Raw genomic sequence first — 22,830 nt, forward strand, 5'->3', positions numbered from 1 at the left:
CGGCCGGGATCCGGCGCAAATATAGCAGGTGCCTGGCGGGGCTGGTAACTGCAGCATCCCCTTCTACACCGGCACTCTTTTTCACCCCATAATCAAGGCAGCCACACAGGCACAGATTATGCGCCTGTTTCACTTAAATTTCAAGCAGAAACGATGAGTGATATTATAAGCGGAAGAGACAGACAGTCCGTTTAAAACTAGGAAGTTACAAGAGATAGGAGTAAAGTGTGTCCACCGTGCTTGAGGGACAGGCCGTAATTATGTAATTATATATTGGAAGCAAAAGGTGTGCGTTATTGTTTGTAATATCTCTTCTAAAACTAACTTTGATATGGGCACCACCTTGAAGCATTGGCTGCATGATTGTGGGGACGGTGGAACGGTGTTCTGCTTTGGGTCTGTTCTTTTATGGAACAGAACTGCCCCGGTGGCCCCTGGCAGGATAGAGCCCCCTGACACCTATGGCGCCGGTGGTCTCCCCTGGCACAGACTGTGTTCCAGTCTGAGCCTGTGTTCTGCCCCGGCATGTGCCCCGAGCCGCCCTGGTGTTCTCCGGCGGGGCTCTCTGCTGCCTCCTTACATCTCTTGTGCATGTGATCACTCACTGATCGTGCTGGAGCAGGGTTTTCTATTTAAACTCAAACTTCAGTTTATATTTCTATATGTCATAATTAAAATTATTAATTATTAAGTATTAATTTTTGTCGAGTGTTTTAATTAATCAACCTTACTAATGAAAGAATTACACGTGTGCAATTGCATGGCTTAATTAATAAGTGAACTAAGTTGGTGAGCAAATTAATTAAATAAATGTGGCTAAAGTGCTATTTGTTATGTGTTTGCACTTTGAAATAATATGCTTTAATGCTTCTTTATGTCGCAAATGGCTAGATAAATACATACACATAAGGGTATTAGTGGGAATTAACACTGTATAATCAATACGATGTAGTAACGTTGTTTTGTGTTTCTTTTTAATTAAGTTGTCCATTTTGGCCTGATGAGAAATTGCCGACATCTACAGCCTGCATTTGAGTAGATGAAATACGAAGAGAGGCCTCGCTGAATATGGTTAAAAATGACCTCGGCCTCTGTCTGAGCTAAAAGTTATGAAAGGACAGCAGCTCTGGGCTGGTCGCCAGATATCCTTGGAGGAGAACAATTGTCACAAATGAACATTTTGATAAACTTGCGGTGGCTTCACTATAATTCCGGAGAAGAGCATCCATGGATGTTGCGAATTTAGTTTGTGCTTCCTATTTCCGTGTTTTTATTTTTGAGATATTCGAGAGCGGAGATTTTTTCTAAATGTTGCGAGCTAACATCCTTTCCTGCTCGCTCTGCTCAACGGATGCTTAGAGCTTGTTTGTAACTTTTAATGTGTAAGTTTTGGTATAAATATTGTTAGACTAGAGAGGGTCTAAGACCACTTCTTCCTGAACTTATGCTCAGGAGGATCGATGCTGATTGAGAGGACGGCGACTCGAGAGACTTTGAGAGATCTGTCCTGACCTAAATACGACATTTAGCTAGAATAGGTAACTATGAGAATAATGATTTTGCTATTGGATAACTTTCCATTTGAACTAATTTAGATAAAATAACTTTTGTTTGAATTTCAGTGTCGGTGGTTATTTCTTTGTCATTTTATTGAGATCTCAAATGTGTCCTTATTGTTTAAATCATGACTCGAGACAATACAATTCGGTTGCATTGACCTCAAATTAGATGCAGATTGATTTAGGAGTTCTCTTGTATATTCAGTGTGGCTAGAGTAATAGAATGAATGTTGGTATGATGGGCCCTAGCGTATGGTGAGTGTATGTGCGTATGACTGTGAAATTACTCTGTCCGTGGAAGTAGGGAGAATTTATATGCCCTGATCTGCAGCAGTTTCCTGGTAGCAGTATGATGGTTTTGATTATTGTCTTGATCTGATAAATTGCTTGTACATAGGCTTTGGATTTATTGATTTATTGATTGATGTTGATACATGTACTAACACTAAATGTTGAAGTCGTCGTATTGAGTTGTATGTAGTGTGTACGGCTTCTGGGACGTAGGGAGTCGGTGACGGTGACGGTTCCGTAGTAGGGAAGAGGGAAGTAAGTGCTGCTCTCGGGAAAGACGGGATTGTTAGCCCTGTATGAATGCAGGGAAAAGTGTGTGACAATTGAAGTTGCGCGTCACATTGTCTGGGTTCGGATTCAGTGACATCGCCGTGTGTTACTACTAGAGACGTATTTCTGTGTAAAAGAAGTGTGTATGGTAGCAAAGGTTATCTGTGAAACTCTGGTCTTAAGTCCCAGGGATCCGTAAGGTTCGCCGTTAAAGCTTACTGCTGAAGAAGTAATATATATTCTCTGAGCTTGTTTGAAGGACTGGGCAGAGGTAAGCGCTGCTTGGTTAACGTGTGTTATAATTCTGTAGCAGGACAGATTGTTCGCTGTTCTCGGGAAAGGCAGGATTCGGTGTAAATGTACTACATTTTCTGGTATGAAAGTGCGTGAATGTATGGGCATTTAGTTGATTGTGAAACTCTTAGGAGCATTCCGGGAGGAAACAGTTAATGGATGCATGTTAGAAGGGCAGAGTAGAGGGATGTGCTACTGTGTCAACGAAAGTAATAATTCCGTAGTAGAGCAGAGGTAAGCGCTGTTCTAGAGAGTAGCGGGATTCTCGTGGGAAAGATCTTTACTATTCTGTGGTTAGCAAAGCAGACAATGGAGATGTTTATATGTTGTAACTAATTGATTTTGTAGAATCTGAAACAGAGTCCACTGAGAAGGCTTTGTAAAGGAGGGGTAGACGAGTGACAGGAGACAGGAGTAGAAGCGACTGCAGCGACTACTGACGTCAGAAAAGACCGCGCTGTGATTGAACAGTGGGTTAGAACAGCGAAAGCGCTGTGATTGGTGCGTTGGTGTGAGCCGCGCGGGGATAGGAAGGAGTACAGGGTGACGTAGACGCTTCGGGATTGGTGCGTTAGTGTGGGTCGCGCTGTTATTGGACAAAAGATCGTACAGTTGCGGAAAGGACTAGAGGGTTGTGGTAAACGCAAAAATGTATTACCAAACAGAGGAAAAGAAGAAGAAATCCTTGTTCAGTAAAATTAGAAAGTGGTTTGACAAGGATAAGGACATAATAACTAGAGAGGGTGAATTACTACCTCCGACAAGAACCCCTGCATCCTTCATGGTTGCGAAATATGGGTATCATACTTGTATGTGGTTAGACAATTGGGCTAAGTACACTAAAGAAGATGGTGCTCTAGCGTTCCCGGAACATGGTTCATTTAATCTGGCCGTGTTGAGAAACTTACGGGAAAAAAATGATGTGTCTAGAGCCTAGACCAAGGCCGACACAGTTCGAGGCATTGGTAGAATGGGAAGATGAGGTGCATGAGCGAGAAAAGCAGAGGAGTGGAGGTAACTATAGGTACATTTTTGGGAGGAAATATGATTGTGAAACTCATCATGATCGAATGAGGAGATGGCGAGATGCTAGTATGTCAGAGGGATTGTATCCTATGAGAACTGTTGAGGAAACGGAAGGGAGGAAAGGTACGGAAAAGGTACATGATGCAGAATTGAGAAGGTATGGGGCTAATGAATATGAGGATGAAGTCTTGGATGACATGATTTACAAGAGACCACCTCCATATAGACCAGAACCAGAAGTGAGAACACCAGTTGCTACTCCAATAAGAGATACTTTGCGAATCGTTAAAACAGAAGTTGCGACACCTGATTTAAAAAGTGGTAGCTCTTTCGTGGAAAGTGAAAGAGAGAGAGAGCGAGAGAGAGAGAATGCAATCGGGGATGAGAAAACAAGAGAATTAGCAAGAACCACATCTGAGTTGACAGAGAAGATTAGGGAATTGACAAAGAATCTAGAAGCAGTTACAGTGCCTGTAACCATAGGTCCGGATATGCCTATTTTTGATAAGCAAAGAATGGGTGAGAGTGGTTTAACAGTTCCATATGTAGGAAATGGACAAGTTGGTTTTTCGGGAGAGTCAGGAATGAGGACGGGAGAAAATCAGTTGAGACATACCACATGTGGTGGAGAGTCAGATGTACAGCCTAATTCAGGATTGAATACTGATTGTTTGGGAGGATCAATTTTGGAACCACAGAGGATGGCAGAAAAAGTGAGTACAGTGAAAAAGTCTACAGAAATAACGGCTGAGGATTTGAATGATTGGTTGAAAGTTCTCCAAAAGAAGGATAAAGATTCTCAGGCAATTGATGTAGCTAGGTTGCGCATAGAATTGGAGGAGCTTATTGCGGGAACAATTCCTACAGAAATGTTGAAAAATCATCATGATGGAGAGTTGTTATTCATGTGTAAGAGTATCACCTGGAGGGCTAAGAGTACACATGACAGGTTAAAAGGAATAGCGAGTGAAATGGGAGTTGACATGGACAAGGTGAAAGCTTTGCAGAAGCCTTACCGAGTGGATTTTTCTGACAAGGACATTGAGAATCTAAATGATGTTGGCAGAACAGGGCAGATTAAGGAAATGATTTCCGTATTGCGAAAATGGGGTGATGTGGAAAAGTGGAAGGATAGGTGGTATAAGAAAAGGGAAGATACAGTGGACAGGACTTACTCAGCATTTCCCATGAGAGAAAAGGAAAAACCAGTGGATGCTTATCCTATGAGAGAGATTCCTGGAGGAGGATATGTACATGTCCCATGGACTAGACAGGATATTTTGTCATTTACGAATGATTTCCCTCGATTGAGAGAAAAGCCCGTCGAGTGGTATAGGCAGGTAGACAGGTTTGTGAAATTGTCAAAGGTGCTGTGGATTGACCTGAATAGTCTGTTTGATATAATTGTTCCAGCAGACTTGTGGGCAGAGTGTAAAATAGTTGTAGATTGGCCTGCTAAGGAAAACCCGAGAGATCAAAGAACAGGAGCTCCAGACCCGGAGGTAATGAAGAAGTATGAGCAGGTTATTGTGTTCCTGAAGAATAAGGTACCCCCTAAAGAGACAGATTGGGTTAAGATAGATCGAACACATCAGGAAGCAAAAGAATCAGTTCATGCTTTCTATGAAAGGTTGATACTAGCTTTTAAACAGTTCAGTGGAGATGAACATCTGGGTGATAAGGATTTGAGTCATTTTGTATACAGATTTGTATATGGCTTGAGACCTGAAATAAGTGAAATGATTCGTGAGCACACAGTTGATTGGAAGAGTAAGAAGATTGATGAGATCTTGAGACATGCGAAGTACTTCAGTGATGAAATTGAGGCGAAACAAAGAAAGCTGAAGGAAAAAGCAATGTGGGCACAGGTGAAGGTTGCAGAAAGACAAGAAGCACAGCTGGTTGAACAAGCAAATAATCCAGGAAATAGGCCCAGATATGGTACAGGAAAAGGAAAGGGGAATATAGAAGAGGCGAAGAAAACATTTCCGTGCCACAACTGCGGACAATTGGGGCACTGGAGATCCGAGTGTACAAATCCACCATTAGTGAGTAATGAAAATAAATCCTTGAATCAACAGGTGCAGAACGAGGGGTGTAATCATCAGCAGCAACAGCAGAAGATTGTTAAGCAGCAGAATCAAGAGCCAAAACCGCCCTTGCCACAGAACAGAGGATCCCAGAAATATAACCAGGACTCAGGATTCTACAATGATGAACAGGTAAACAAACCGAGACGTACTAATTCAGTACAACAATATTGGCTAAAGAATGAGGGGAGTGAGTCTGAAGGGGACTACTGACGGTGCCGAAGAGAGGAGGAAGAGTGCATACTTGGAGCAACTCTAGAAATAGACCAGGCAGGACCATTTGTAGATGGGAAAAAAAAGGAGAAGGTGTTACTTTTTTGGTAGACACAGGAGCGACGAGATCAACTGTCAGGTCAGCAGATATAAGAAATCTTCCTCTCTCGGACGAAGCAATCCAAGTGGTTGGTGTGTCTAATACACAGATTAAGACTCGTCTTACTGAACCAGTAAGGGTAAGGATAGGGAAATTTTCAGATATGCACAGGTTTGTGGTGTGCGACACTAGTCCAGTGAACTTGTTAGGTACGGACTTATTGTGTAAAATGAATTGCACAATTTTTTGTACTCCGGGTGGAATAGCCTTTGAGACACCGGATGAGGATGTCTTATACAGGATGACTCTAGATAATAGAGAAAGTGAGATTGTTGGAACATATGCTGTATTTAATCCAGATGACTTGCCTCAGGAGTTGAGAAACACAGTAAAAGCAGCAGTCTGGGATTTTACTGGAGAAGATGTGGGATTGATGAATAATGTAGATCCAGTAAAGATTACAGTGAAAGAGGGAATCACTTACCCTAATATCCCACAATACAGATTGACACCAGAGATAATTGAAGGAATAACACCTATAATTGATAAAATGATTCAGCAAGGTGTTTTGAGAGAGTTACTGAGTAGCCCATGTAATTCACCGATAATGGGGCTGAAGAAACCTAATGGGAAGTTCAGGATTGTACAAGATTTGAGAAAGGTTAACAAAATTGTGGTATCATGCTGTCCCATTGTGCCAAATCCATCAGTGATTTTGTATCAGATTCCTCATGATGCTGAATGGTACACAGTAATTGATTTGTGTCATGCTTTATTTTCAATTCCATTGCATCATGACAGCCAGCCGATTTTTGCATTTCGGTTTGGACAGCGTATTTTGGCATGGTGCCGAATCCCACAGGGGTATACAGAGAGTCCTTCAATATTCAATCAATTGCTGAAGAAGTCTTTGGAGAGTCTGACAATGCCTGAAAGCTCAGTACTAGTACAGTATATCGATGACCTACTTGTGGCATCGAAGACACGTGAAGCTTGTGAAGTAGATACCATAGCTTTACTGAATCATTTGGCAGATGGAGGGTTAAAGGTATCTCCAGCCAAGTTGCAATTTTGCAAGAAAGAAGTACATTATCTTGGACACAATATTGAAAAAGGTCTGAGAAAAGTGACCATTGACAGGATTAAAATTATCCGAGGAATGAGAGCCCCAATGACCCAGAGAGAAGTGAGAATGTTTCTGGGAATGGTGGGTTACTGTCGTCAGTGGATAAGTAACTTTTCCCTGATAGCAAAGCCACTGATTAAATTGACCAAAAGTGAAGTAAAAGACCCATTGGAGTTGAATGCAGAACAAATGGCAGCATTTGAAGAATTGAAGAGCAGATTATGTGAAGCTCCTGCTTTAGGAATGCCAGACTATGAGAAGGAGTTTGAACTGTACTGTAGTGAGAGAAATGGATGTGCACTTTCAGTGTTAATCCAGAAACATGGACATCTGAGGAGGCCAATTGCGTACTTCTCATCAACACTTGACCCAGTAGCTGTGGGTTTACCAGGTTGCCTGAAAGCAGTAGCTGCTACATGCAGAAGCTTGGAACAGAGTGAGGGTATAATAATGGGATATCCTGTAAGGGTATTCGTACCTCATGATGTGGCAATTCTTTTGACAAGAAGCAGAACTCAATATATGTCACATAGTCGGCTGACTAAATATGAGAAAATCATTCTGGGAGCATCAAATGTGACTCTTGAGAGATGTGTGAATGTGAATCGAGCGACACTGTTGCCAGATGCTGAAAATGTGAGTGTGAGAGACGATGTTGATCATGATTGTTTGGATGTACTTGATTACTGTACAAAACCGAGACCAGACATAAGAGATCTGCCACTGCCTGAGAGTGATCATGTGCTGTTTGTGGATGGATCATGTCTGAGGACAGAAGAAGGAGTGCAGCATATGCGGTGTGCAAAGTTTCAGAAGTTATGGAAGCTTCACCGTTGAAAGGAATTAAATCTGCTCAAGTAGCGGAATTGGTGGCACTGACAAAAGCTTGCAAGATTGGGAAAAATGTGAGAGTGACTGTAATGACTGATAGTCAATACGTATTTGGAGTGGTTCATGACTTCGGCCAGCTTTGGCTACAGAGAGGATTCCTGACCTCGAGTGGAACTCCTATAAAGAATGCTGAAGTGATTGGGAAATTGCTTGAGGCGATACAGCTGCCTAAAGAACTAGCAGTTGTAAAATGTGCTGCTCATGGACAGGGAAATGATTTTGTTACTCTTGGTAATCGGTTCGCAAATGACATAGCACAGTATTGTGCAAAGAACAATCATTCGATTAACAGGGGAAAAGAGAAGGAGATGTCTTTTTGTACTGTAATGTTTACTAATGTTCTGGAAACATGGGATGAGGTGAGGCAGTTGCAGGATGAAGCAGGAGATGAGGAAATGAGAGATTGGATCAAAGCAGGTTGTGCACCAAGAGAAAAAGATCATGTTTGGATCTATAGAGATGGAAGACCAGTTATGCCAAATTCTATGTTGTCAACAATGGCAAGAATGTATCATGGCCAAGGACACCTGGGGAGGGATGCTATGATTAGGTCCTTTAAACAGACCTGGTACAATGCAAAGTTCAGGCTGATTGCAGAGAGCATCTGTCAAAGATGTTTGATTTGTCAGCAATTCAATACTGGAAAGAAGACAGTGGTGAGCCTAGGAACAATAGGCAGAGAAGGAGGTCCTTTTACCAGAATGCAAATAGATTTCATTGAAATGCCCCAAGTCAATAGATTGAGGTATGTTCTAGTGGTAGTCTGTTTGTTCTCAAGGTGGGTGGAAGCATATCCAACAAGGAGAAATTATGGAATAACAGTGGCCAAGTTGCTGTTAAGAGAGTTGATTCCTAGGTATGGGTTCCCAGTGACAATTGAGCCAGACAGAGGGGGACACTTCTACAATGAGCTCATGAGTTTAATTTGTGAAGCATTGAGCATACAGCAGAAGCTACATTGTGCATACAGGCCAGAGGCTTCTGGCGTTGTTGAGCAGATGAACGGCACAATCAAAAACAGAATTGGTAAGATGTGTTTAGCCACTGGAATGAAATGGCCTGATGTCTTGCCTCTAGTGCTAATGACTATTAGATCTACTCCAGACAGAACTACGGGGTTGAGTCCACATGAAATATTAATGGGACGAGCAATGAGACATGCATTCGTGCCTGTCAACAAGTTGATGACAATAACTGATGACATGATTTTGGATTACTGTAAAGGCCTGGCTGACGCAGTTCATTCTGTGTTTCACCAGGTTGGAGAAGACGCCACTACACTTGAAAAGAAGCAAGCCCATGATCTGAGCCCAGGGGACTGGGTGAGAATAAAAGTGCACAGAAGAAGAAATTGCTTGGTTCCAAGGTGGGGAAGGCCAAGACAAGTCATTCTGACTACAACGACTGCTGTAAAGTGTGCTGGAGTGACAAACTGGATTCATGCAAGTCATACTCTGAGAGTTCCAAATCCAAAGGATGGAACTTGGAAAGAGTACTTTGAAGAGTCAGATTCCAGTGATGATGCAGACACTGAAACAGTGAGAAGAAAAAAGAATCCTGAAAGGGGGGAAAGAGAGTCAGAAAGAGAGTCAGGTGATTCTTTTTTCTTACCAAGAGAGGCTTCAGGAGGAACATTGTGGACCTCAGAAGAGAGTTCAGATTCTGGAAAAGTGCCTGAAGTTTCAACGAACAGTGAAAAAGATAAAGAGAAAGAAAGAAAGGAAAAGAGTGATTCCACAGAGACTACACTTGAGTCAAATGAAGAGATTGAGAGGAATCCACCTGAGATAACTTCTGAAGAAGTAGGGTCAGAAGAAGATAGAGAGGGACAGATTGCGGAAGACCCCCGAGGAGGTGTAGGGAACATTCCTGATAAGCTAGGTGAAGGGACAAGTAGACAGCAAGAAGATTGCGTGTCGGAGACCCGAGGAGGGACAGTAGTAGGGAAATCTCAATCGGTGGAAAAGAAGACTGTGGAAAAAGAGAGGATTGTTAATGAACAAGAGGCAAATGAGACAGAATCGGATGAGAGTGAGAATGAGATACCAGAGGGTCGAGTGTAGAAAAGAAGTGTAAAAGGAGATCTTTGGCCTAACAAGATAAAGAGGCTGAGATATCGACTGACACGAGTGAATTCATCGAAAGCTGAACAGGTGAACGAGGTGTCAAGTCAAAATCAAGCGAAAGAAGAAGAACGAAAAGAACCAAAGGAACCAGAGGAGATCAAGAGAATCAGAAAGCCCAACCAGAAGTATAGGTCACCGGAATGGACGTATGTGGCACTGTCTGAAGAAGAAGAAGAGACAGAAAGTCAAGGAAATCCAGAGGGGACCTTACGGAGAGTGGTTGAGGAGGAGAAAACTGTTGGAATCCTGAAAGTTATCTTGACTGACATTGGAGAAGAGACAGATGTTCAGGATATTCAGGATCTGATACAATTTGATGTTGCTGAAGAAGAAGTGAAAAGTGATGAAAATCCAAATTGAGTGAACTAAAGGAGTCACTTGGAGAAGAGTGAAGAAGAAGAAATTTAAAAATTAACAGATTGAAATAATTTAGTGTTCTAGAGATTCAGTAGTGGAGTAGTAGAGGCTAAGTCAAAAGACACTGCCAAAGTAATAAGATGGCTAACACAGAAAATAATCAAAGTAGATGTACCTTTCTGAGAAGATGGAGTAGAATGTGCTGCTGCTGTACAGGACTATTAATGCTATTATGGAGTGTGCTTGCTTTATTAGTTACCTTTAGAGTTTCAATAGACACTTTTGGAATACATACTGAGAATATGACTAACCTAGGGAAGAGTTCACAGAAAGTAGTGCCAACTAGAATTAGTAATATATACATACATAAGGATAGGTCGATTAATGATTTTTCTAGTAATGTTTTTTCAAAATTATTGTACGAATATGTGACGACAATGGAAGTAAGGGATTGCTACGTCTGTATGCAATTGCCTGCATCCGTTTCAGAGGGAGTTACTTATCATCATCTTCCAGCTACGTATGGGATTTCATGTAGTGTGTTGAGTAGTATTTTTTATCTGTTAAGGAAAATAGATTATGAGATGTCTAATAAGGATAACATTTTTGGGCAATTGCCTATGAATAAAAAACTGAATCCTGCTAAGGAAGCTAATATTTTTGGTGAGATTTTTATTGAAACAGAAGAATTAACATTAGATTACATTTTTAGAAACAATTTAACTTGTAGTTTGAAAGAAGAGGAAAAAGCTTTCCTAGACATGGTAGAGAAAAGGAGAATGAGCATGCATGAAAAGGCAGGAGGATATAAAATGAGTGAGACAGTGTGGGACATTGAGATGGGAAAAGAGTTGAAGAATGGGGCCAGTCCAACTTTGGCTTTAGATGCACCACAGAAGGGTAAACTATGCATTACCAGAAGGAGATCCCAATATGATAATCATTTTGTTGGGACTAGTGAGTGTCATGATACATACTTTATTGCAACGGGATGGGGATTCAAGGGAGGAGAAGACCCAGTTTTCCCGGGAGTGTATTGTATTTGTGGGAATAAGGCTTATTACAGGTTGCCTGACCATTGGTATGGCACATGTTATGTTGGCCTAGTCTTTCCAAAGATTTTTCATATGGATAGAATAGAAGATGCAGAACAAATTAATTTACTAACACGCTTTAAGAGAGAAACCTGGTCAGAAATTGTAGGAGATATTTTTGGAGCTTTGATTCCAGCAGTGGGAATTTCATTAAATGCATATGGAATTCTTAAGCTGTCAACAGTGGTGGATCGCTTATCGACAAGCACCGCTGGAGGGTTTCTATTGGTGAATACAGAGATGGTTGCCTTACGCGCCATGTCTATGCAAAATCGACTTGCCCTTGATATTCTATTGGCAAAAGAGGGTGGAGTCTGTGGAATGCTGAAAGTTCAACATTGTTGCACTTACATTCCTGATGAAAGCAAAGATCTGAAGGTCTATATCAAAAATATTACTGATTTGCATGAAGAATTAGTACCACTGGAAGCTGAAAGTATCTGGACTAAAATGGCTAATAAGATGATTGCTGTTAAGAATTTTATAGCTAAGATAGGTAGTACCATTTTTGGTAAGATATTATTTCCATTGACATGTGTGATTGTTGCTTTATTGATTCTTAGATTAGGGTGTTTATGTTGCAGATACAGGAGGAGTAAAAAGAGAATAGTAAAAGAAAATGTTGAAAAGAGACAAAAGAAGTCAAAAAGAGACCCACAAGAAATAGAATTAGAAGAATTTAGAGAGAGCATGTACTTAGAAACAAAAGGAGATGATGAAAGAGAAACTGGAGTGTAATGTAAATGCAAAAAGACATTTGATTTTCTCCTAAGAAAAGGGGACTGAATTTTTGGGTTGGATTTTTGTGGTGATGATATATCACCAAAGGGGGGATTGCTGGAGCAGGGTTTTCTATTTAAACTCAAACTTCAGTTTATATTTCTAAATGTCATAATTAAAATTATTAATGATTAATTATTAAGCATTAATTTTTGTTGAGTGTTTTAATTAATCAACCTTACTAATGAAAGAATTACACGTGGGAATGCAATTGCATGGCTTAATTAATAAGTGAACTAATTTGGTGACAAATTAATTAAATAAATGTGGCTAAAGTGCTATTTGTTATGTGTTTGCGCTTTGAAATAATATGCTTTAATGCTTCTTTATGTCGCAAATGGCTAGATAAATACATACACATAAGGGTATTATTGGGAATTAACACTGTATAATCAATACGATGTAGAAACGTTGTTTTGTGTTTCTTTTTTATTAAGTTGTCCCTTTTGGCCTGATGAGAAATGGCCGACATCTACAGCCTGCATTTGAGTAGATGAAATACGAAGAGAGGCCTCGCTGAATATGGTTAAAAATGACCTCGGCCTCTGTCTGAGCTAAAAGTTATGAAAGGACAGCAGCTCTGGGCTGGTCGCCAGATATCCTTGGAGGAGAACAATTGTCACAAATGAACATTTTGATAAACTTGCGGTGGCTTCACTATAATTCCGGAGAAGAGCATCCATGGATGTTGCGAATTTAGTTTGTGCTTCCTATTTCCGTGTTTTTATTTTTGAGATATTCGAGAGCGGAGATTTTTTCTAAATGTTGCGAGCTAACATCCTTTCCTGCTCGCTCTGCTCAACGGACGCTTAGAGCTTGTTTGTAACTTTTAATGTGTAAGTTTTGGTATAAATATTGTTAGACTAGAGAGGGTCTAAGACCACTTCTTCCTGAACTTATGCTCAAGAGGATCGATGCTGATTGAGAGGACGGCGACTCGAGAGACTTTGAGAGATCTGTCCTGACCTAAATACGACATTTAGCTAGAATAGGTAACTATGAGAATAATGATTTTGCTATTGGATGACTTTCCATTTGAACTAATTTAGATAAAATAACTTTTGTTTGAATTTCAGTGTCGGGTGGTTATTTCTTTGTCATTTTATTGAGATCTCAAATGTGTCCTTATTGTTTAAATCATGACTCGAGACAATACAATTAGGTTGCATTGACCTCAAATTAGATGCAGATTGATTTAGGAGTTCTCTCGTATATTCAGTGTGGATAGAGTAATAGAATGAATGTTGGTATGATGGGCCCTAGCGTATGGTGAGTGTATGTGCGTATGACTGTGAAATTACTCTGTCCGTGGAAGTAGGGAGAATTTATATGCCCTGATCTGCAGCAATCGCACCTACAACAGGTTGTGTTCCCCCTTAGCCTGTATGTTCTGCCCCGGTATGTGCACAGCGCTACCCCCGGTGTGCTCCGCGCTCGATGCTGCCCCCTCACACCTATGGCACAGGCGGTTTCCCCTGGCACAGGCTGTGTTCCAGTCTGAGCCTGTGTTCTGCCCCGGCATGTGCCCCGAGCCGCCCTGGTGTTCTCCGGCAGGGCTCTGTGCTGGCCCCTTACATCTCTTGGACATGTGATCACTTAGTGATCGCGCCTACAACAGGTTGTGTTCCCCCTTAGCCTGTATGTTCTGCCCCGATATGTGCACAGAGCTGCCCCCGGTGTGCTCCGCGCTCGATGCTGCCCCCTCACACCTATGGCACAGGCGGTTTCCCCTGGCACAGGCTGTGTTCCAGTCTGAGCCTGTGTTCTGCCCCGGCATGTGCCCCGAGCCGCCCTGGTATTCTCCGGCGGGGCTCTGTGCTGCCCCCTTACATCTCTTGTGCATGTGATCACTCACTGATCATGCCTACAACAGGTTGTGTTCCCCCTTAGCCTGTATGTTCTGCCCTGATATGTGCACAGAGCTCCCCCGGTGTGCTCCGCGCTCGATGCTGCCCCCTCACACCTATGGTACAGGCAGTTTCCCCTGGCACGGGCTGTGCTCCAGTTTCAGCCTCTGTATTTTGCCCGGTTCTGGGTCCAGAGCTGCCCCGATGATTTCGGGGGGGGGGGCACTCTGCTGCCCCCTGACACCAATTGTATATGATTGCGCCTACAACAGGCTGTATCCCCCCTTAGCCTGTATGTTCTGCCCTGGTATATGCACAGAACCGCTGCAGGTGTGCCGTGGGCTTGTTGCTGTCCTCTTGCACAGGTGGTCTCCCCTGGCACGGGCTGTGCTCTAGTTTGAGCCTCTGTGTTTTGCCCGGTTATGAGTCCAGAGCTGCCCCGTTGTTGTCCGGCGGAGCTCGGTGCTGACCAGTGCCACACCACCTCGACGGCCCCTCCTGGCACAGGATGTTTGCCACAACCTGTGCAGCCTGTATGTGTGGACTTGTGCACAGAGCTGGCGGCCGCTGCTGCCCCCTGCTGGCCGCCGCTTCGGTTTCGGTCTCAGTTTCGCTCCCGGTGGATTCACCGGACAGCGGCCTGGGCAGAGCAGCGGGCACCGAGGGAGCAGCGCCGCTGCCCATCGAGCGGGCACACGGGGAACCGGCCTGTGCCGAGGAGCAGGGCGGGGTCAGCGGCGGCGCTGGTAACAGCGTCACGGTGACAAACATTAAATAAGTGCGCTTCCTCAAAATGGAGAGTGGGGCGGGGGCGGAGGCGGGGTGCGGGGAGAGGCCGCTTTCCTGTCCCGGGGCCCGCTGCTAGGTGGGGGCTCCGTGCGGGGGCCCACCCTGTGGTATCGGCTGCTGCAGGCTCAGCAGGACTCTGCAACCAAGGTAATCCGAGAAATGCGAGAAACAAAATGGCGGCCGACACTTCCTGGTTTCGACCGATTCCTAAGATCTAACAACCAATCAGAAGTGCGCTCGCGCACGGCAGGGTGCGCGGATGGTGCGCGGCTATAGATATATATGTACTTTTAACTGCAATTTTCGCAGGAACTAATGAACAGATTGACTCCAGACATGCAAAAGGCACATCCCTGACCTGAGGACTACCTCTCTGCCAAATTTCGAATAATTCTGTTCAGCAGTTTGGGCTGTAGCTTGGACTAAAGGTCCCTATGGAAAATTGCATGGGAAAAATGCGTTTTGGGACCCCCCTTTTTTCTCAGCCCCCGCTTGACGAATCCCCCCGAGACTTTCAGGGTAGGAGCGGAGCGGAGCGCCCCACCTATTTTGAAAATTTCGCGAGGATTCGTCAATCGGCGCCAAAGTTATTCCAAATAGAATGTTGCGGATTTCCTATGGAGACACGGTTGTAACTATAACTATCTACTGGCGACCGCCAGTAGATAATACATATATATACATATATATATATTCACAGAAAAAACCATAGGTTTCAGGCACGTTATAGTTAGGAATTAGCATTTAAAAAACCTCAGAAATTCACTGAAAAAACCATAGGTTTCAGGGGTGTTATAGTTAGCTGGACTTTTCACTTGTACAAAACCATTGAAATTCCCCCGTTATAGTTAGTTCAGCTAACTATAACTCGCGCGCCCGCAATGCACTGCTGATGACGTCACATATTACATCACTCATGACATGGTCAGTGACATCACTCATGACATCACTGATGACATCTCAAATGATATCACTGATGACATCATCCACTGAATGTGTGTTTTTCTGAAAATTAAATAGGTTTTATATATGTATATCTCAAGGTCGATGGAAGAATAAATGGGTATATAAGTGTCTAAATGGATGATTTGTTTTTGAAAAATTGATTGTGTAACTGACTGATTAAGTGTATCATAGTGAATACATGGCTTAGTGAGTAATGTTTAAATATGTAAATATCTGTATCAGTCTCTCACTTTGTGTAAAAGTGGCTGCATGGGTTGGTGAGTAGCTACATGGGTGTCTATATAGGTTATTAGTTGGTTTTTTGAGTATCAGTCTGAGTGTCTGCATGGTTCGGTGGGGGGTATTATGTAGTGCATAGTTGCATGAATGAGTGACTCACTGTTTGTATGTGTTGAAAACAGCATGTGTGCAGGACTGTATGGGTGGATGAGTGTGTGTATGGGTGTGTTAGTGAGTGAATGACTGTCTCAATAGTGTCTTTATGAGTAACTACATATGTTTTAAACTAGTATATGTGACTATTGGTGTATATAGGTGAGTATATGTGAGAGTGAGAGTTTGAAAGAGTTCCTGTATGAATAAGTATGTGTTTCTATAAGTGATTGTTTAAAAGACCAAGTATGTGTAAGTTTCCGTAGAAGTAAGTGTGGTGGTGTGTGTATAACTGTATATGCAAATAAATGTATGTTTGATTCTTTATTAGCATGAGTGACTATGTGTGTGAGTAACTCTATGGATGAGTGGCATTGTGTAACAGGATGTATAGGTGTATGAGTACATATGATGAGTGAATACATGTATGAGTGGCTGTATAGGACTGTTGGTGAATGAGTGGATGTGTATGTGGATCTTAGAATTACTGAAGAGGTTGTTGTAACTGGTATTGGTATGTCCATTGTTTTGAAGAGTTTAGTCTCTATTTTTGAATGTGTGTATCAAAGGTTATATTAGGCTGAGAGGAGGTCTGCCACTCTATCACAAGGATGATGTCATCAGTGATGTCATTTGAAATGTCATCAGTGATGTCATGAGTGATGTCACTGACCATGTCATGAGTGATGTAATATATGACGTCATCAGCAGTGCATTGCGGGCGCGCGAGTTATAGTTAGCTGAACTAACTATAACGGGGGAATTTCAATGGTTTTGTACAAGTGAAAAGTCCAGCTAACTATAACACCCCTGAAACCTATGGTTTTTTCAGTGAATTTCTGAGGTTTTTTAAATGCTAATTCCTAACTATAACGTGCCTGAAACCTATGTTTTTTTCTGTGAATTTCAAAGGTTTTTTAAATGCTAATTTCTAACTATGCCTACAGAGGTAGGACATGTGAAGAAAGAAGAAAAAATGCACAGAAAGAAAAAAAAGAAGTGCTGAAAGAAGCAACAGAAGTCCTCAAAGACGAAGAAAAGTGCAGGAAGAAGGATAACGTGCAGAAAGAACAAAAAGAAGAGCAGAAAGAAGCCTTGTTGCAAAATCATCCTGTACCCTCAACTTTTTCAGACAGATACTGGTGGTAACTGAGTCTGACTAACCAGTCCTAGAGCCAGTGCTATGTTAAAAGACACTTAGAATACAGTGAAAACACCTACATACACTAGGGAACATTATGCGTTGGGGTCCCCCTGTGATTAGCATGACCTCCTCTGTAAGCCCCTAGTATATAATAGGGCAGGGGGATTAAAACTACCTCTTAAAACAGGCCACAGGGCATTTTTGCACACGTTAACTCAGGCCCCGTCCCCTCCCTTCACCACTGTGTAAACACGCCCTGTGTCCGTTTTTAGTTGGGAGATTAAGTTCATTTGAATCCTGAGGGTCCCTAGGGTCCAACTAGCCCACTAGGTACCTCCAGTAAGTGCCACAGAGCTGCGTTGCAGAGAGGTGTAAAAAGTGGCACGGCCTGGACCACCTTTCTGCAATGCAGCTCAGTGGCGCTTACTGGAAGCACTTGGTGGGCTAGTTAGCCCCCAGGGGCCCTCAGTATTGAAGGAAAATTATATCCCCAATTTAAAACGTGCCATAGTGCGTGTTTGCACACGTCACCTCAGGCCCCGTCCCCTCCCTTCACCACTGTGTAAACGCACCCTGTGGCTGTTCTAAGTTGAGTGATTAAGTCCCCTTGAATCCTAAGGGTCCCTAGGGTCAAACTAGACCACTAGGTACCTCCAGTAAGCGCCACAGAGCTACGTTGCAGAGAGGTGTAAAAAGGGGCTTGGCCTCAGAACACCTGTCTGCAGCGCAGCTCCCTGGTGCATACTGGAGATGCCTGTTGGGCTAGTTGGCCCTCAGGGACCCTCAGTATTGAAGAGGAATTAATTCCCCAACTTACAACTCACCAGGGGGCGCGTTTGCAGAGTGATGCAAGAAGGGGGCGTGGCCTCCGGCACGATGCCAGTCTTTTATTTATTTTAATTTTTTAAGAAGGGGGGCTGTGTGGTTCCCCTTCGTATTCTAATTTATTGGCCCTGATGACCCCATCCCCCAGGGCCTGTCTCCTAATTACATTTTTTTGACCCCAATCCCCAGTGCCGGCCACTGTTTTTTATTATTTTTAAAAAATTTATATTTATAGACACACCTAGGACATGCTGGACAAACCGTACGTACCTATCACCATGACGATTTGCGTGATATTCATTAAAAGGTGACTATGCATACAATGAATCCACGTGGAATGTATTTACACCACTAGTGAAGCTCTGACATGTCTGATGCCCTACCGTGCCTAATCCCGGTAGACACCCTTGTTGTTTATTTATACAAACATGGGTAGCTATTGACGGGCACATTTAATACACATGCACACCAAGCCATTCAAAGGGGATTCGACAAAAATTCGACCAAAACTATGCAAGAAACCCCCCTCACGTTAATAAAACACACATCCACTGCCGGATGTGTAATACTTTTTATTTTACTCTCTGGAAAGGGGACGAACATCACTTGAGAGTCACAGCGCGCTCCTGGCAGAGCCCAATGCTGTGTTACACCCACCATTGCCTGCTGAGTGCCACACACCTCTGTGTTGTATTCCACTAGCTAGTGCATATGCTATGACACTCTCTAGCCCATGTGCACTGTAACACCACCCCGTGAATATGTCATGCCACACTTGTCTTCGCACGGGTTATATTGCCCCATCTAACGTGCCTTCCTCGATGCCTATGTTATAACGCACAGTGCTATGCCATACATATTACAATCTGGGATCCATATCTTTGTCACAGTGCATATGCAACGTTACACTCCCCAGCACATATTTTATATTACAACTTTAGAGACTAGTTAGGTTACACAACACTGCCCTGTGCATATTACACTCCAAGGCGCATATCGCATAGCACGGACTAGTGCCTGTGCTATCTCGCGCTCTCCAATGAATCTGTCATTGCGCACAATGTATTGCATATTATATTTCACGCCCGGTTCATCTTATATCACACTTTTTGGTGCATAGTTTATACCATACACTATATCTAGATTTCATTTTCAATCGTGCTCTCAGGACTATGTTCTATATAACACTGTGTTCACCTACCCTTTTCACGGGCATTACATTTTGCGATAGGGGGTGGAGGGTCAGGGGGTGTTTTTGCCAAGTGAGCCCGGAGTCACAGTCACAAACGTCCTCTTCTTCCTGAATAAAAGTGAGATTATGCTGCATACTTGTTCATATTTTAAGTAGTTCGCACAGACACACGTTTTAAAAACAATAAAGTTCCTAATACCCGCCTTCTCTGCACAGTTAGCTTGCTGCCCCATCCCCCTCCTCCCTATCCTCTGTTGTGTGAATCCATGGACTAGCCTCCTCCCTCCTGCCATGCATGGTCTGATGTGCTGCCACTGCCCTCAATTTAGTATGATGTACCAGTCCACTCCTCCTGCCCTCCATTGCCCAATTCTATGCCCCATCATTGACCTCCTGCTTAAACTCTGTGCTTAGCTTGCTGCCCCTATTCTCCTTCCCCCTGCCCTCCGATGTCTTTGTGTATGCCCCTGCTCCATCCTTTTTGCCCACCATGTTCCATGGACCTGCCACTCCTATCTACTCTGAGTGTTCTGTTGAGCTGCCACTCCCCTCCCACCTGCCTAGCATTGTCAGATGACTGTAACCTGTCCCTGCCACCTCCACCCTGCCTGTCCACATGCCATGCCCCTATCCTCTTCCTCCTGTCCTACATGGTCCATTATACTGCCACACCCTTCTGCCCTCCCTGGTCTGTTGTGCTGCAACTGCTCCTCCTGCCTGCCCCGTGCGGTCTGTTGTGAGGCCCCTTCCCCTGAACTTTCTTGTCTGTGCACAGGTCCTGACCCTCCCTTCTATCCTCCATCGTCCTTTGTGCATGCCCCTGCACCCTCCTTCTTGCCCATCATAGCCATTGTGCTACCACTAACCCTCCCACTTGCCATGCATGGTCTTCTGTGCTGCCATGGCCCCTCCCACCTTCCCTGTGTGGTCAGTTAGCTGCCCCTGAACCCCTCCCACCTTCCCTCCATGGTCTGTGTGTATGCCATCACAGTCTCACTGTTGCTCTTCATGGTGTGTCTTGCTTCTAGTGCCCATCCTGCCTGACCTCCATGGCTATCTTGCTGCTCCTGCCCTGCCCCCTTGCCCCCAGCCCTCTGTTTACATGTGCAGACCCCTACCCCTCCCTCCTGGCTTGTCTGTTCCATTGTAATGCCCCTGATCCATCCCTCCTGCCCTTTATGGTCTGTTATGCTGCAGCTTTCTCTCCTGTCTGTCCATTATGGTCCTGCCTCTTGCCCCTCTGTTCTCTGTTGTCCATGTGCATGGTCCTGTCCCCTCCCTCTTACTTTCTATGGATTGTTGTGCTGCACTCCCGTCTCGCATGCCCTGTGTGGTGTATTGTGCTGCTGCAAACCCTGATGCCTGCCCTGCAGGGTCAGTTTGGTGCACCTCTCCATGTCCCTCCTGTCCTCTGTTATCCAAGTCCATGTCCCAACCCCATTTCCTTCCATGATCCAATGTACCATACTTGCGAACATTTTGAACTTGGTAAGAGGGAGATTTTGAAAAAAAACTGGGGTATTGATTTTTCCCTTTGAGTTACATTGAAACAGAGGAGATTGTAGACAGGAGACAGATAAAATAAAGCCCATTTGAGATTAAAAACATTGGACGTTTCCTGGCTGAATCGGGTCTGTTGGCATGCATGGTTGTACTACCATTGCCTCTTCCTTCTGCCCACAATGGTCTATTACATTGCCACAGCCTCTCTTGCTAGTCCTGTATTGTTGGTTTGTTGCCCCTGCCCCCCTTTCCACTGCCCTCCATAGTCTGTTGTGCTGCCACGGCCCTTCCTGCCTGCTCAGTGTGGTTAAATTGTTGCCTTTGCACCCTCCTACCTGCCTTCAATTTTCAGAGTCCGTGCCCCTGGCCTCTGCCTCTCAACAGTATCCTAATGAACAACTAGATTGCTAACATTCTATATTTATTACAAAAGTGTGGATCGCCTGACGTCATCTTGATGTAATCAAAACTGTAATACCTAGAGCATTTCCTTTAGAAATTACATATATGAGAGGGTCTTATTGGCATCAAAATTATGGTTAGTGCTCTAAAAGACTAAAAAAAGGACATATTTTCTGAGTTTTCAAATAGCGAGAAAGCACTTTTAAATTATTTGTTACCTTTATGTTTTTTTATCCAGTTGACCACTTGATTAAATGTTGCACTTAGGGGAGAGGATGTGGTGTTACTTCCAGAACTGCAGACTTTGCAACTGGGGAACCAGGTTGGAGTTTCTGCTTCAGCTCTACATTCTGTGATTCTGGTCAAATCACTTAGTCTCCCCATGTCTACAACCAAAATGAATTTGTTCTTGTGTGATGTAACCAATGCTCATGTAAAGCACTCCAATACCTGACAAGTCTGCACTATATAACACTGCAAAAACACAAAATAATAAGTGTTTTGCACACTTCTGTCATTGGGCTATATTTGGGCTACATCTGGGTGATTTTGGGCTACATTTGGGCTCTTTTGTCTCCGGTGGCCATCTTGGGAGATTTATTTGTTATGAAGTTTTCTAATTTCCTCATGTACTGCAGTCTCCTCAGTAGGAAATGCTTTCAGTTTTTTACTTTGATTCCATCATGAAGGTATTCAGATATGTCACACATTTGCCATAAATTCTGAATGTTAGCACTCTAGTTGCTCATTAGATCACTGTAGTAAAACTACTGTTCACCATGGAAGTCTGCTCCTGGTATTAAAAGTGCATGTTTCAGTCTGCATGTCAGAATTTTTTAATGAAATAGAAGAGGATTTGAGAAGTCACTCAAAATGTGCCCTCATTTTCTTTCTTCAGCATTAATCATAATTTCTATGGCAAAATGAACCCCCTCATTGTGTTCCTTTTTAAATTAAATGTTTTAAGTGTTACCAGTTTATTCCAATCAAGATGGCTTCAGGTGTGCCATACTTTTGTCATAATGAAGACAGTAAGCGCTCTAGTTGTTTTTAAGAACACTCTGGGACATTCTGTCATTGGGCTATACTTGGGCTACATCTGGGTGATATTTGGGCTACATTTAGGCTCTTTTGTCTCTGGTGGCCATCTTGTCAGACTTATTTGTTATGAAGTTTCCTAATTTCCTCATTTACTGCAGTCTCCTCAGTAGGAAATACTTTCAGTTTTTTACTTTGATTCCAAAGGCATTCAGATGTGTCACACATTTGCCATAAATTCAGAATGTTAGCACTCTTTTTGCTCATTAGATCACTGTAGTAAAGCTACTGCTCACCAGGGAAAACTGCTGCTGGTATTGAAAGTGCATGTTTCAGTCTGCATGTCAGAATTTTTTAATGAAATAGAAGAGGATTTGAGAAGTCACTCAAAATGTGCCCTAATTTTTCTTTCTGCAGCACTAATCATACTTTTTATGGAAAAATGAACCCCCTCATTTTGTTCCTTTTTAAATTAAATGTTTTAAGAGTTACCACTTTAATCCAAGCAAGATGGCTACAGGTGTGCCATACGTTT

This window comes from Triturus cristatus, chromosome 2_2, assembly GCF_964204655.1.
Source record: "Triturus cristatus chromosome 2_2, aTriCri1.1, whole genome shotgun sequence".
NCBI classification, from domain to species: Eukaryota; Metazoa; Chordata; class Amphibia; order Caudata; family Salamandridae; genus Triturus; species Triturus cristatus.